Source organism: Kogia breviceps, chromosome 14 (assembly GCF_026419965.1).
Source record: "Kogia breviceps isolate mKogBre1 chromosome 14, mKogBre1 haplotype 1, whole genome shotgun sequence".
In the NCBI taxonomy this organism is placed as follows: domain Eukaryota; kingdom Metazoa; phylum Chordata; class Mammalia; order Artiodactyla; family Physeteridae; genus Kogia; species Kogia breviceps.
In genome coordinates this window covers 82,959,523-82,973,107 of record NC_081323.1, presented here as the reverse complement: position 1 = coordinate 82,973,107, position 13,585 = coordinate 82,959,523, and the positions used below count along the sequence as shown (strand labels likewise).

The 13,585-nt window shown below is 44.4% G+C and overlaps 1 non-coding gene across 1 annotated transcript; it reads left to right on the top strand.

Moving 5' to 3' along the window:
* Nucleotides 1–508: 508 nt before the first annotated feature.
* On the top strand, nucleotides 509–616 carry LOC131741923 (U6 spliceosomal RNA). Its single transcript, XR_009331276.1, has one exon. It is a non-coding gene; the product is annotated as a U6 spliceosomal RNA (small nuclear RNA).
* The last annotated feature ends 12,969 nt before the right edge of the window (nucleotides 617–13,585 follow it).

The following is a 13,585-nucleotide window of genomic DNA, read 5'->3' as shown; positions in this document are numbered from 1 at the left end:
TTTCTTTAGTTGCGGCATGCGGGATCTTTTAGTTGCGACATGCAGACTTCTTAGTTGCGGCATGCAGCTTTCAAAGTTGCAGCATGCATGTAGGATCTAGTTCTCCGACCGGCGATCGAACCCCAGGCCCCCTGCCTTAGGAGCACGGAGTCTTACCCACTGAACCACCAGGGAAGTCCCAAAATTAAAGGTTTTATGCCCATGTAGTTTATGTATTATAATTTTCAACTTGGAGTTTTTTAAGTTGGACAAATGTCTTGGAAACTAACTGAGACTAATATTTGGTGCTCAGGAGCTTTAAACAACACCATCAAATTCATAGAGACAGAAAGTAGATTAGAGGTTACCAGGGTCTGGGGGAAAGGGAAGCAGAGAGTTATTGCTTAATGGGTACAGAATTTCTGTGTGGGGTGTTGAAAAAGTTCTGGAAATAGCTATGGTGATGGTTACACAACATTGTGAATGTAATTAATGCCACCGAATTGTACGCTTAAAAATGGCTAAAATGGTGCTTCGCTTCGGCAGCACATATACTAAAATTATAACGATACAGAGAAGATTATCATGGCCCCTGCGCAAGGATGACATGCAAATTTGTGAAGCGTTCCATATTTTTTAGTAGGTGAGAGGAAGCATCTCTTTATAAATCTATTCCAGCTAATAAATAAGAAAAAAGGATATAACTTGAATATTATTTTGCAACTCCCAATAAATAAATGAACCTAGGCATTAAGCTTCAACAACTGCTAACATCAAAAAAAAAGAAAGCAATAATCAGACATTGATCTTATATCTAGAAGGGGAATGCTGCTCCACTGTTTAAAAAGTTGAAATGTTTTAACCTCACAATAGCAGCAAAGTATTGCTTTCATTTTGCCCTAATAAGGAGAACAATTTATTAATTTTCATCATGTACTCACAAAAAGGGTTACTTTTTCCAATCTATAAAGAATGGTGTCATATACAATTTTTTAAATGGCTTGAAGTGGCAACTTTTATGAGAAATATATATATGTATTCACAATAAAAATAAATAAAATTAAGTAAGATCAGCTGTTTCAAAATGACCAGAGCATCAGTGAAATGTGGGACAACTTCAAGCAGCTAAATATATTGATACATGTAATTGGAGTCCCCAAAGGAGGGAAGAGGAAAGAGATAAGAGGACCCACCCAAATTAAAGAAATAATGGCTAAAATTTTTCAAAAATTGATGCAAACTGGAAACCTACAGATCCAAGAAACTCAACAAATCCTAAGTGCGAGAAACATGAAGAAAATTATATCAAGACATCTCATACTCAAATTGCTTAAAGTCAGTGATAAAGAGAAAATCTTAAAAGCAATCAGAGAAAAAGGACACATTACGTATTAGGATGACAATAGTTTTCTCACTGGAAATAACGCAAGCAAAAAGACAGTAGATTAACATCATCAGGAATGAGAGAGGTGACATTACTATAGACTCTACAGATAATTAAAGGATAATAAAGGAATATTATGAACAACTTTATGCCAATAAATTCGACAGCTTAAGTGAAATGGACAAATTCCTTGAAAGATGCAAACTACCAAAGCTCATTCGAGAAAAACTAGATAACACCAGTAGTCCTATATCTATTAAGGAGTTTGAAAATGTGGTTTAAAACCTCCCCACAAAGAAGACTCCAGACCCAGATGGTTTCACTCCTGAATTCTACCCAACATTTAATGACACTTCATCCAAGATGTATGGATGGCAAATAAGCACATGAGAGGATACTCAACATCATCAGTCATTAGCGAAATGCAAATTGAAACACCCATTATAAGGTCTAAAATTAAAAAGACTGACCTACTAAGTGTTGGTGAGGACTGGAACAGCTGGAATTCTCATCATCAGCTGGTGGGAATGTAAAGTGTTTAAAATGCTTTGGAAAACAGTTCAGTAGCTTCTTAAAAAGTTAAAAATATAAGTACCATACGACCCAGCCATTCCACTCCAAAGTAGTCAACCAAAATAAATGAAAGCGTTTGTCCATAGAAAGACTTGCACGTGAATGTTCATAGCAGCTTTATTTGTAGTGACCAGAAACTGAAAACGGCTCCAAGGTATATCAATAGTCGAGTAGATGAATAAATTATGCTATAACTATTCAGTGGAATACTATTCATCAATAAAAGGGAATGAACAATTAATATACATGGCAACTTGGATGAATCTCATAATAATTGTTATAAATGGAAGCAGCCAGGGGCTTCCCTGGCGGCGCAGTGGTTAAGAATCCATCTGCCAGTGCAGGAGACACGGGTTCGAGCCCTGGTCCGGGAGGATCCCACATGCCGCGGAGCAACTAACCCATGCGCCACAACTACTGAGCCTTCACTCTAGAGCCCACGTGCCACAACTACTGAAGCCCGCGCGCCTAGAGCCCGTGCTCCGCAACAAAGAGAAGCCACCGCAGTGAGAAGCCCGCGCAGCGAAAGGAAGTGTAACCTCCGCTCTCCGCAACTAAAGAAAGCCCGTGTACAGCAACGAAGACCCAACGCAGCCAAAGATAAAATAAATAAATTTTTTTAAAAAGAAAGTAGCCAGACAAAAAGAGAGTACATACTGTATGGCTTCGTTTCTATAAAATTCTAGAAAATGCCATCTATAATGACAGAAAGCAGATCGGTGGTTGCCTGGAGATGGGGGGTGGGCAGGGAGGGGAACAAAAAGGAGAGATTACAAAAGGGTATAAACAAACTATTATGGGTAATGCACATGTTCGTTATCTGGAATGTGCTAATGCTTTCCCACTGTATACATATGTCAAAACTTATCAAATTATACACTATAAACATGCAGTTTATTGTGTATCAATTTTACCTCAATAAAGCTGTTAAAAAATGAAATAGCAAAAGAGCTAAGAGATTACAGGTATTCTTTTATAATGCTCTTGGATAAGATCCAATTTTGTTTTAGAAAAGTAAAACCTTCTAAAGCTTTAAATAACATTATTATTTAAACACATGATTTGGTATAATATATTAAAGCAAAGTACAAAATTTGGTAAAAAGATGTTATATGTCACAGAGAGGAGAAAATATTCTATCTCAGAAAAGAGGAGAAAATAAACTAAAAGACTTTGATATCAGTACAAAAAAGGGCTTAGTAAAATTATAATTAAGTTTAAAATATTTACATAAATTGAGGATCTTTTTTTTTTAATAAAAGATAATTTTTCTGTTCTGTCATCCTGCATTGGCCCCAGTACTCCTGTGACACCATAAAAGTCTGTATTCCTAAGGCCCAAGTTTTGGTCTCTAATACCATGTTTGAATATACAAGACCAAGGCTCCTTGGAAAGAGTAGCTGATTCCATGTATGAGACAGAAAACCTCGAACTGGGCTAAAACGTCTTGCTGTCAGAAAGCAAGAATTCTTTTAAGGCTAACTGGGGATCCATCACTACATAGAACAAAGAGTCAGCTTCAAGGGATATCCACTGGCCAAAAGCAAAAAGCAAAAATAAAATTATGGTCAATGGGAGTAAGTTGAGTTTGTGACAGACCATGAGTCTGTGATACTCAAAAGAGACAAATACTTTTGGAGGTCAGTAACGTGATGTTAAAAATTTCCACCGAGGGGCTTCCCTGGTGGTGCAGTGGTTGAGAGTCCGCCTGCCGATGCAGGGGACGCGGGTTCGTGCCCCGGTCCGGGAGGATCCCACGTGCCACGGAGCGGCTGGGCCCGTGAGCCATGGCCTCTGAGCCTGAGCGTCCACTGAGCCTGCGCTCCACAACGGGAGAGGCCACAGCAGTGAGAGGCCCGTGTACCACACACACACAAAAAAAGTCCAAATATGATTGTGGGTTTGCCTGTTTCTCGTTTTTTTGGTTTTGGGCTGTTGTGAATAATACCTGCTATGAATATTGTGGTTCAAGTTATCTGTCCAAGTCCCTGCTTTCAATTCTTTTTTTTTTTTTTTTTGCAGTATGCGGGCCTCTCACTGCTGTGGCCTCTCCAGTTGCGGAGCACAGGCTCTGGAAGCACAGGCTCAGCGGCCATGGCTCACGGGCCCAGCCGCTCCGCGGCTTATGGGATCCTCCCGGACCAGGGCACAAACACATGCCCCTGCATTGGCAGGCGGACTCTCAACCACTGCGCCACCAGGGAAGCCCTTCAATTCTTTTAAGTATATAACCAGAAGTTGAATTGCTGGATCATATGGGAATTCTGTGTTTAATTTTTTGAGGAACTGCCATGCTATTTTCCATATCTTGAAAATTTTTTCCATTTACTTACCCATTGCAGGTTTCTTCTTTTCTTCCTGAAGATCCAAGCTAGCTGGGGGTCTCATAGTGCAGGTCTGCTAGAAACAAAGACTCTCAGCTTTTGTTTGTCTAAGAAATTTTGCCTTAGTTTTTGAAGAATGTTTTCACTGGGCATAGATGGCTAGGTTAGCAGGGTGTTCTCCTTTCAGCACTTTAAAGATGTCATTCCATTTCTTCTGATTTCTATAATTACTCTTAAGGAGTAAGCCATTGTTGTTATTGTTCACCTGAATTTTTTTTTTTTTTTTTTTTTTTTTTTTTTTTGCGGTATGCGGGCCTCTCACTGTTGTGGCCTCTCCCGTTGCAGGGCACAGGCTCCGGACGCGCAGGCCTAGCGGCCATGGCTCACGGGCTTAGTCGCTCCGCGGCATGTGGGATCTTCCCGGACCAGGGCACGAACCCGTGTCTCCTGCATCGGCAGGCGGACTCCCAACCACTGCGCCACCAGGGAAGCCCTGTTCACCTGAATTTAATGTGTCTTTTTTCCTCTGGCTATATTATTTTATTTATTTATTTTTAAATATTTATTTATTTGGCTGCTCTGGGTCTTAGTTGCAGCATGCGGGATCTAGTTCCCTGACCAGGGATCGAATCTGGGCCCCCTGCATTGGGAGCACAGAGTCTTAGCCAGTGGACCACCAGGGAAGTCCCTCTGGCTATTTTAGAATTTTCTCTTTATGTCTTTGGCTTTCAGAAGTTTGACTCTGGGATGCCTAAGTATGGTTTTTTGGTATTTATCCTGCTTAGGGTTTACTGAGTTTCTTGGAATATGTGGATTCATGTCTTTCGTTAATTTTAGAAATTTCTCAGCCATCATCTCTTTTTAAAAATTTTATTTATTTATTTTTATTTTTGGCTGTGTTGGGTCTTTGTTGCTGCACGCGGGCTTTCTCTAGTTGCAGCCAGTGGGGGCTACTCTTCATTGCGATGCGCGGGCTTCTCATTGCAGTGGCTTCTCTTGTTGTGGAGCACAGGCTCTAGGTGAGCAGCCTTCAGTATTTGCAGTGCACGGGCTCAGTAGTTGTGGCTCATGGGCTTAGCTGCTCCATGCAATGTGGGATCTTCCGGGACCAGGGCTCGAACCTGTGTCCCCTGCATTGGCAGGTGGATTCTTAATCACTGTGCCACCAGGGAAGTCCCATTATCTCTTCAAATATTACTTTGTTGCCTTCTTTCTATCCTCTCTATCCTCTCCTGCAGGGTCTGATCTTCAGCATAGACTTTCCTCCAGATACTGGAGATGAGAGTCTCTCTAGGTGTTGCCATGTAGGCAGTCTTTTGGTGCTGGGTTTCATTGGCTGCCCTGAGTCTGTTATTCTCTTTTTTCAAATATTCTAGGGCAGTAAAGAAAAACCAGGCAACTCCACAACTCATATAATTGCCATTTCCTTTATATCCTTCAAGATCTAAGGCTACAACATAAGTGATCCACCTCAGGTGAGATTCTTAGCAACTGTGATGCTCTATCCAGAGAAGCAGAAGGACATGGGTACTTGAGGTGGGCAGCTGTCCGTGTATATAGTAAACTCAAAGGGAAGCCAAAGAGACGTGGGTTGTGGCATCAATAGCATCTTCTAGGGGCTTCCCTAGTGGCGCAGTGGTTAAGAATCCGCCTGCCAATGCCACGGACACGGGTTGAGCCCTAGTCTGGGAAGATCCTACATGCCACGGAGCAACTAAGCCTATGTGCCACAACTACTGAGCCTGCGCTCTAGAGCCCTAGAGCCACAACTACTGAGCCCGTGTGCTGCAACTACTGAAGCCCGCACACCTAGAGCCCATGCTCCGCAACAAGAGAAAACACCGCAATGAGAAGACCATGCGCCCCAACGAAGAGTAGCCCCCGCTCGCAGCAACTAGAGAAAGCCCGCGCGCAGCAATGAAGACCCAACGCAGCCAAAAAAAAGAAAAATAGCATCTTCTATACAGGATAATGGGCAATGAGGACAGTTCTTTAGAGAAAAATACCAGCTTAAAAAATGCATAAGGAATGCTGAAATTAGAAGTCCAACGTTTTGTAGCACTCAGTGAAATAATGGATCCAGGAACAAGCATCACAGGCTGCAAAAACCATTAGGTAAGATTTTTGGAGCTTTATAATGGATAGATTAGACTGCCAACTTCTAACCACCAATCAATCCTAACATGACTAAAAGCAGGACAAACAGTCACAGTGGGGATCCTGAGGTCAGATGATGGAAAGAACACAGCACCTCTTATGAAGCACACAAACAAACAAAAATTGAACCTGAATTTAATCAAGCCTCTAGATCTAATTACGAGTTTACCCCAAAAATAAATAATAACAAGGGGATAGAAGGACATATGAAAGTATGCCCCCAAAAAGCATTTGTCCAAATCCCAAACTGAGAAATTCTATAGGAAAAAATATTCTGCTTCTTCAACAAATAATTGTCATGAAAAAGAAAGAAGGAGGGGAAATGATATAGGTAAGATAAGACACGGGAACTAAAGATGACAATCCAACTGTAAAAGAAAACTTTTTGAGACAATTGGGAAATTTTTTAAATTGGCTATTAGTTGATACTAAGGAATTATTGTTAATATTTTTAGGTGTGATAGTAATATCCTGGATTTTTAAAGGTTTTTATTTGTTACGGATACATCCAGAATCATTTACAGATGAAATAAGATGATCTCTGGAATTTGCTTTACCAGCAGGAAGGGGGAAAGGGCACAATGGAAAATGTTGATAATTGTTGAAGTTAGGTAATGGGTACATGGGAATTACTTTGTATTTGCTCTTCTTAGGGCTATTTTTTATCTTCATAATTAAAATTTTTGAAAAGCGGTTTGATGGGAGAGGGAAGGAGAGTATGTGGAGAAGGACGTAGAGTCTGGGGAGATGGAGCATGTTTATATGCTGAAGGAGAGAGTGAGAACACTGGAAAAAGATGAAATCACCGATGGAGCCAGTTCTGGAAAGTCCTCGGAAATAGGATGCTGGACCCAGGTGGCAGGCTTTTCCTTGTCAAGGGTAACATTATATTCCAGCCTCCATCAGCTGAATTCCAGCTTGTGTCCTGTTCACAAATTTCATCTTCATTGGCCCTTACAACTATTCCATGAAATGAGTGTAATTATTCCCATTTTAGAGATAAGGAATTAAGACTTATAAAGATTGATGACTCACTTAGGGTCAAATAATCAGTAAATAGCAGATCCAGGATTTAAAACAAAGTTTCTATACTCCAAATCTTCTGGTCTTTATCGCTGTGAGACAGGCTGAAAGTTGGGGGGGTGACATTTCAACCATTGGAGGGGAAAGGGGGAGCAACAGATTCAACCTTATGGCTGGTGGCTGGTGGCCTCTGCTCCTTGAAGCTGGGTGGGAGACACATAAGGACAAGGGTGCAGGCCCTACTCATCATTCTGGGGCCGCCAAGGAGCTGAAGAGGAGTGAGTCACATTCCGGTTCCAAGACGATCTGGGCCCACCAGTGAGACAGAGGTATCCCCACAAGGAAATTCAGCAGGGAGAATTATCAGGTCCCTGTCGTGGCCCCTTCCCACTCTGCTGCAGCTTCAAGGAACATGGGTGCAAAAAAAAAGAAAGAAATGGTCCCTAATAAATCCCTCAAGTTCTAGACATACTCCTCCACAGCCCCATCATGCGGTAGCCGCCTAGCTCCTCATGATAATTAAGGTTATTTATTCCCACCGCTTCCTTTGCTGCTATTTCCCCAGCCCAAAAAGCCCCAAATGAACAGGTGGTAATCAGAGCTTCAACTCCACTGGAACCCTTACTGTGTCCCCCAGTGTTTCATGACCCCCAGGAATCAGAATTTCTTTACTTTTTTATTTTAGATTTACTTTTGTATTGAGGTAACATTGGTTTATAGCATTATATAAGTTTCATGTGTACAACATTCTATTTCTTTTTTTAAAATTAGTGTATTTATTTTTGGCTGCGTTGGGTCTTCATTTCTGCACGCGGGCTTTCTCTAGTTGCAGTGAGCAGGGGCTACTCTTCATTGCAGTGCACAAGCTTCTCATTGTGGTGGTTTCTCTTTGTTGCGGAGCACAGGTTCTAGGCATGTGGGCTTCAGTAGTTGTGGCACGCAGGCTCAGTAGTTGTGGCTTGTGGGCTGTAGAGCACAGGCTCAGTAGCTGTGTCGCACAGGCTTAGTTGCTCCGTGGCACGTGGGATCTTCCTGGACCAGGGCTCGAACCCATGTCCCCTACATTGGCGGGCAATTCTTAACCACTGCGCCACCAGGGAAGTCCCAACATTGTATTTCTACTTCTATGTACCCTACAGCGTTCTCAGTACCAAAAATTTAGTAGCAATTGGAATTTCTCATCCAGTCGAGACTAAGTTTGAAAAAATGAGAAGTACAGGTTCACAAGCAGATTTCAGGGGTGGTAGTGAAAGGAACCACTTACTTCTTCCACCTTTTGCTTCCCTAACCCATGAATTCTAACTATAGGGCATGCAGGGCCATGTATCAGCTGTAGGTTCCTCGCACACTCCACGTCCTGGTGGATATCCCTCCGACCTCTCACAGTGTTGGCAGGGCACCTCATCTAAGAATATAACAGTCTGCTCTATGTTCTATTAGGTCAGCTGCTTCCGGGTATCGTGGTGTGTACAATCCCACCACCATATTGCATCTCCTTTACCATAAAATGATCCCCTGGTCTAAAGAGCTATTGTGCCGGCTCCCTTGCTGGCAAATGCAATACATTCTGCAAGCCCTTGAATGATGGTGCTGGCAGAGGTACTGCAGGTAGGGGAGGCAAACCCTTATATGGCACAGAATAAATTACAGTAAGACAAATGCCTCTAGGGTGAAGGGTGGTCAGTGTAACAAAACTGCCATCAAGAGGCTGACTGGGTTCCTTAAAGGATAATGCTACACGAAGGATCATTCAACTCAGGCATTCAGCAGCAGCAGTCATATATCAGCCATGGTGAGAGGGAGCCCATCTGCTGTGGCCGTGCATACCCTTCATATGGCTACTCTGTTCGTGGGCTAATTGCACAATCACTGGAGTGGCTTAGGACAGGGCTGGATGACCTCCACTAAACACGCCATCTCGTCTACACGGTGATGAACGCCGCCTCTGTGCAGGTTGCCGATCTGGATGCCTTCTGACCCTCATGCCTTGAGCTGATGGTTGGTTAACCTGAACTGGCATGTTCTCCTTTCAAGTCTTATAAAGCAGTTAACAAAAGCAGCCAACAGCACAACACTTACACTTTCCATTGCCCCCATGCCTTTCAAGTGTCATCGTTGCACATAAACTAAATCTAGTTTACTGAGGTATCATTTCCATACAGTTAAATTCACCCTTTCTAAGTATAGAGTTCAGTGAGTTTGACAGATGTGTGTGTTTGTGTACCTGCCACCACGGTCCAAATACACAGCATGTCCATCACCCCAGAAAGTTCCTTCGGGCCCTTTACAGTCTATTCCCTTCCCGTATCCTTGGCCTGTGGTGACTGCTGATCTGTGTTCTATCATTTTGGCCTTTCCAGAATGTCAAGTAACGGAACCATTCAGGTTGTAGTCTTATGGATCAGGCTTCATTCACTAAGCATAATGCTTTTTGTTTTTAAGATTTTTTTTTCATGTGGACCGCTTTTAAAGTCTCTATTGAATTTGTTACAATATTGCTTCTGTCTTATGTTTTGGGTTTTTGGGCCACAAGGCATGTGGGATCTTAGCTCCCCAACCAGGGATCGAACCCACACCCCCTTTATTGCCAGGCAAGTCCCTAAGCATAATGCTTTTGAAATCCATCCATGCTGTTGCAAGTACCAACGGTTCCTTCCTTTTTATTGCTGAGGTGTGTGTCACCGAATGGATACATCACAGTTTGATGACACTTGGGTTGTCTCCAGTTTGGGGGCAGTTTTGAATCAAGCTGCTGTATGTATTCCCATACAGGTCTTGGTGGACGTATATCTTCATTTCTCTAGGAATGAGATTGCTGGGTTGTGTGGTACATGTATACTTATCTTTATAGGAAACTGACAAACTCTTTTCTGAAGTGGGTGTATTCTTTGTTTTTATCTCCATTGGTGGAACTGTTCTCTAGTCACTGACAGAGACCATTGTGGAAAGACCATTGACTCACTAGTTCAGTGAGAAACTCAAACTATGGAATAGTTGTGAACATGTTTGCTGTTTTAGTTCTTTAAGTATCGATCGCAACTCAAAGGATTGAGGTGGGAGTTCCCACCCCTGGGTGACCAATTGTGCTGCTTTGCCCGAGACTCTCCCCATTTTAGCACTGGAAGTCTTGCATCCTGGGAAATCTCTCAGTCTTGGAACCAAACTGGGACAGGTGACCACCCTGTTCTTGAGTGTCAGGTGCTGTGCTGGGCACTGCACATCTGTCACATCATCTTATCCACTGGCCAGTGTCAAGGGTAGGTTTGCTTGTCCCCAACCTGCACATAAGGCGACAGCCTTTGAGAGGTTAGGTTGCTTGCCCAGCCCATGCTTCTTCAGAGCGGGTGGAGCCAAACTTTGGCATCAGATCTGCGAGACTCCAAAGCACTGGTGTCTTTCAGGTCAGTAGACATCATTCCCTAAGGGCCCAGTTTTGGTGCCTCGGGGGCACCAGCTGCTGGCACGTGGGCCTGGGTGGAGCTCTGCTGCCCTCTGGTGGCAGACAGGATGTCGCTCAGAGTCTGAGTCCCCTCTTGTGGGACACTTGGTGAGGAGTGGGGGTGGGTAGGCACCCTTTCCTCCCAGGGAGCAGGACCTCAAGTCTGGCTTCAGCCCTAGGAGGGTGCCACCTGGATGGCCCCACCATGGTCTGTGGGGGGCCTTGGTCCATCTATCTGTGAGTCATGTGATCACTCAGGCCCTCACAGCCCCAGCCTGCTGGGTTGGAGTCTGGGTGACCCTGAGCCAGTCACTCACCCCTCTGGGGCTCTCAGTTCCTTAACAGGATGACAAACATGTCAACACTCTTATACTAGGCTTAGACATTGAGGTTGCTATTATCAGCTCCTTCACAACTACATGCCTTAACTCCCCCCCATCTTGGTGCATGCATTCATTTCATTCATTCATTTAACTTCCATCCAGCAGCTGTCTGCCAAGTACCAGCTCTGGGCCAGACCCTGAGCTGGAGGTATCATGGAGATGGTTGCCCTTCTAGCTCCGTAACTGTCTGCTCATCCACTGTCTTGTGTGCTCTTTCATTCTTGGAGTATCCGTTTCTTTATGGAGTGTTCATTCATTCTTTGTTCATTCATTCTTTCTTGTACGCACTGACTTCCTCACTCATTCATCCATCACTAGGTTATCTCATTTGCACATTCACTCATTCTTTATTTTTTCAGACTCTTTGCCTTCCTCCCTCCCTCAATCCTCTGTTCTGCAAACATTCTGGAAGCACCACTCTAAGCCAGAATTAGATGCTGGGATTCTGGCACAACCCTCTCCCCAGACATGTGGGTAGGCAGATGGTGAAGACACCCTGTAACTACCACATGCCAGCCACTGGGACTCAGAGCAGGGGGAGCACCAAGAAGGGAGCAACTGACTGCCTGGTGGAGGAGGCTGGGTGGGGGCAATCAGAGAAGGCTTCATAGAGGAAGTAGCATTTAAACCAGGCAAAGGAGGGTATATGGGAGTTCTCCAGGGAGGAAAAGACACTCCAAGTTTTTGTTTCGTGGTGTGTTTGGGGAAAAGTGAGGTGCCTGGGGTTTGTGATGTAGGGTCATGTGTGCAAGATCCAACCCAGACTAATCCCTCCCTGGGTTCCAGTGACAGACATGGGTCACTCAAGGACTTCCCCTAATTCAGCAACCTTGGCCCCTGGAAAACCATCCACTATCAAGTGGCCAGGAATGGCCTTAGGGCATTAATAGAACACCCTCCAAGCAACCACCTGTCCATCCTCTGGGGACTCAGTGGGAGAGCGGTCCTGGGCTGGGCGGGCTGAGCAGGCAACAGCAGCAGTAGTATCTGAGGTGCCTGGCTCCCAAGATCCCATGTTCATCTAGCAACATGAGTGTCTTGCTGTGGGCCAGGCCTTGCCCCAGATACTGGAAATGCAGCAATGAACAAGACAACTCCCACTCTCTAGGGGCTGACAAATGATAAACAAGAAAAACAATTATGAAGACCACCAGGAACACACCTGTAGTTGAACGAATCGGGTTTATTGCCTCTTTTGAGAAGGAAGACAGCATTTACCTCAGTAAGAGGGTGTTTAGGGGATTCCCTGGCAGTCTAGCGGTTGGGTCTCGGAGCTTTCACTGCCTAGGGTCCAGGTTCGATACCTGGTCAGGGAACTAAGATCCTGCAAACCCCACTGCGTGGCCAAAAAAAAAAAAAAAAGTGTTTAAAAAGGCTTATTATAGGGACTTGCCAATGCAGAGGACACGGGTTCGAGCCCTGGTGCAGGAAGATCCCACATGCCACGGAGCATCTAAGCCCATGTGCCACAACTACTGAGCCTCCACTCTAGGGCCCGAGAGCCACAACTACTTAGCCCACATGCCTAGAGCCCGTGCTCTGCAACAAGAGAAGCCACCGCAATGAGAAGCTTGCCCACCACAACAAAGAGTAGTGCCCGCTCTCTGCAACTAGAGAAAGCCCATGTGCATCAATGAATACCCAACACAGCCAAAAATTAATTAATTAATTAATTTGGGGGGGAAAAAGGCTTATTATAGAATTTGGGCCTGCGTTAGGTGATTTGGGGGAGGGTTCAATTAAGTGGGCTTTTACTCTGGAATAGACGTCAGGAAGCGGGGACAATTCTACGACTGGAAGTCTTAAATCTTTAAAGTGGAGGGCTAATGCTGTAAAGAAGCAGCAGTTATATTAGAATGGGGAAACGGTTGGTCTTCTTCTGGTTCCAACAATATTCTTGTTTTCATCTGGCTTTAAATATGATTACGGAGCAGTCTTGTTTATGCCTTGCTCCATCATGGTCTCAGAATGGCCTTGCACTACCGTGGTGTTCTGGGAAATTGTTTATGTCCAACAGGAGAATACCAAGGCCTAGCTGTCAGTGCCAGGCTAGTTCCCAGATGCGAGGAGCCACTGTTTTTCTCATAAGAAAGGCCCATTCACTCGACCGAGGTATAGTTGATGGGAGCCAGGTGCAGAGTAATTCGAGGTGGACAAAAGGGACACGGCCCCAGTCCTCAGGGAGGTCGCAGTGACGTTTGTGCCGTCTTAAACACATTGTCAGAAATGGCAAGGGGAGTGGACCAGACCCAAGGAATCGCCAGGACAAAGGCCCGGGGGCGGGGGTGGGGGATGCTGAGAGGTCGGGGTCGGGGGCTGGAGA